The 2,863-nt window shown below is 40.3% G+C and overlaps 1 protein-coding gene across 2 annotated transcripts in view; it reads right to left on the reverse strand.

The window, feature by feature from the left end:
- The window catches only part of LOC101855105 (gastrin/cholecystokinin type B receptor), a gene marked incomplete in the record, with an annotated part of 167,967 nt that extends 165,225 nt beyond the window's left edge, over positions 1-2,742 (reverse strand). For both annotated transcript variants that reach the window (XM_035970064.1, XM_013083175.2), the window contains 1 exon segment: positions 2,574-2,742.
- Between the last annotated feature and the right edge of the window lie 121 nt (positions 2,743-2,863).

Here is a 2,863-nt window from a genome sequence, read left to right on the forward strand (position 1 = left end):
TGGAGGGGGGGGGGTCGAAATTTACTTTTACCTCCAAACCATGCTGGAGCTTTTGGCATCGTGATGTTGTTTAACTCTTAAAGATATGAAGGACAGGTATGTCTGATAAGCAGAAGACAATAGCAATGTTGCAATACATTTCGAACGACCATACAGAAATCAGAAACGTGAATAGACATATTTCATAACACGCAGGTTTTTGTCTGCCTTTTTATGTGTTAGTGTTAGGAAAATAAAGCAGATTAAAAATATGTATGGATAACGTTGTAATTATTCTTCTATTTTTAAGTGTTAAACCCCAAAACACTGCGTGTCCAAGGGCCAGAACGCGTGTGTAAAATGAGTAAAATCTAGAAGTTCTAATATACTGCAGTTCACGTCATGAGGCGTCTGTCAAGAGTTTCAATCACAAAAGGCGAACGCATGTGTGCACAGCATTAGCTGACGCCAAAGATACATTTTGTGTCACGGTGTGGTGGAATCAGGCGCTCGTCAACTTTTGGGCATATGGGATTATTGGTATCACTTTAAAGCCTGTTCATATGCCTTTCTGGTTGGGAAAGAAAAAAAGCACGTTTATGTCGAAATATTTGCGGTTGAAGGAGGTCAGGGTCGCTTGGTTTCATGGGTAAAATTAGAGAGAAAATGACATTCAAAGTTTAGTAGCTTCCGTAGCATGATAGTCTTTGCATATTGAAAATTTACATTTTTTGTGCCTTTAGTCAATGTTTTTCATTTAAAAATCCATACTTAAATGTGCTTTTAAATGAACATAAAAGGTGTTGCGGCAATAACGAAGAAAAATAGGAAAAAATTGCCCATGGGCCAAAAAAATGCCGATTTCTCCGATTTCATTATTTTGACGAGCGCCTGATTTCACCACGATATCTTACTTTTTTTTTTTTCTTACAGCATCTATCTTCCGTGACGTGAACTTTAAACAGAGTAAATTACAATGTTTCAACCCATAACATAATAAAAAATATGTCATGTCAGTGCAGATAGGCGGTTTTGAAGACGAGTCGCAAACCGCTTTTCTTTTGAAATAATATTGGGATGAAAGAGGGGTTGGCAAAATAATACAGTACGCACTGAGAGAAAATGACACCACTCTGACAGGAAGATTGTGAGTTTTGAGTAGCACCTCGAGAGCTGCAGAGCTGGGCGCTTGGTAGTTATTAAGGTTCAGCCATCTAGCCTACGCTGAGTTAGACGGGTTGGACGCAAAACTTTCGAAAAAAAAGATGAATGAGACTAAAAGCCAGGCTAATCGAACGACCCTGTCTGCGCCAACGGTCATCACCAAGCTGGCAGTAAAAAACAATTTCCTGTGCTGTATGTTTGTCTCCTCGCATTGTTCGTCCGGTACTGTTTTGCTTAACCCTATCCGTACACCCTAGGGTCATTTTGTACCCCCGGTGTTGTATTCTTCACAGTTTAGAATTCTTCTAGTACGAAGATCTCTTTGAAACTTTCAGTATTTCTCAAAAAATCATTTTGACTGACTCCTATGCAAAGCGTACAATCGGATTAATGAGTAAATTTCCTTTTTGGAAAGTGTTGACACAACAGAGTTCCCCACGTCGTATGGATACGATGGTAAAACACGGCGTACGGATAGGGTTAAGTGCACTATAACTCACTAAGTAGGTCGGTCGTTTACACTTTTATCTAATCGTGATGTTTTAATGTAGCTGTAAAACGCCCCCATCGACACAGTGTGGGTCTTTGAGGAGGAGCTTTTTCGACCTTGCTTGTCACGGCCAGCCTGGACCGAATTGGATTTTTAAAATTCCCAGCAGAAAGACCGCGAAACTCGATGAAAATTCCCCTCGCATGGGAATTAAACTCAGGTCGTCTGTGTGCGACTGTGAAGCGCTTATTCGCTACACCAAATTACTGGTAGTTCGTTTTCTCCCCGGACTGGAATCGAGATGGAATATTCCTCGTAACAAATAAAACGAAAATATATTTGATAGACATTTTGAAGCGTTCATTAATTTTGGAACACGCATCGTGTACCAGAGGCGAACATAATACATGTATGTGAAAAACTGTTCAAGTTAAGCTAACGATTCCACAAGAAGATTTTTGTTGTTTTGGGAATGACCTTAAAAGCGCTAACTTTTGTTTGGTTACTTATTTGTTTGTTTGTTCTTTGGTTGTTTGTTTTTCTGGCTGTAATTGTTCTGGGTTTTTTAATGATTTTTGTTGTTTTTCTTAAGTTTAAAAAAAATATGATTAAAAAAAAAAGTTTTAAAACATTTTTCTTGTTAGAGACTTGAGTTTGATTCTCTAATCTAGTGCAAAACCGTTAGTAGCCTCAAATACCAACGGTAGCCAACAAAGCCATCACGATATTAATCGTTAAAATCCGTTAAAATTTCCAGAACTTTTTCATCTACCGATAAATGCCAGTGCGCGTTTAAGAAAAAAAAAAAACACGCTTGTTAGGAAATCTAAGTCGTTCAAAGGGTCCTCAAACATCAGTAAAGAAAACACAAAGGGCACTCTGGTCCGTAAAATCGGTAGAAGACGTATACATATCCTTGTATCATAAGAAACGAACGTACAGTGGATAGCTGGTCCGAAAAGGAGATGGCTTTTCTGAAGTAAGTTGAAGTTGTCAAAACAGTGGTGATCTCCTCACTCTTCGAAATGCGCGCGACGACATCATATAGAGCTTTGTTATCCGTGTCGTGCCGCGCTCATCTAGAGAGACGTCGGTCGGCTTTGTTGATTCATTGGCAGTTCGCGTGAGGGAGGAGAACGGCGGGCTGGCCTTCTGTGCGTGCGAGACGCAGCCGCAAGCGCGGGGGTGAGTGGAAATCTTTCCCTCTCAGCCAGGGGGGATCGCTTCCCC

Source organism: Aplysia californica, unplaced genomic scaffold (assembly GCF_000002075.1).
Source record: "Aplysia californica isolate F4 #8 unplaced genomic scaffold, AplCal3.0 scaffold00216, whole genome shotgun sequence".
In the NCBI taxonomy this organism is placed as follows: domain Eukaryota; kingdom Metazoa; phylum Mollusca; class Gastropoda; order Aplysiida; family Aplysiidae; genus Aplysia; species Aplysia californica.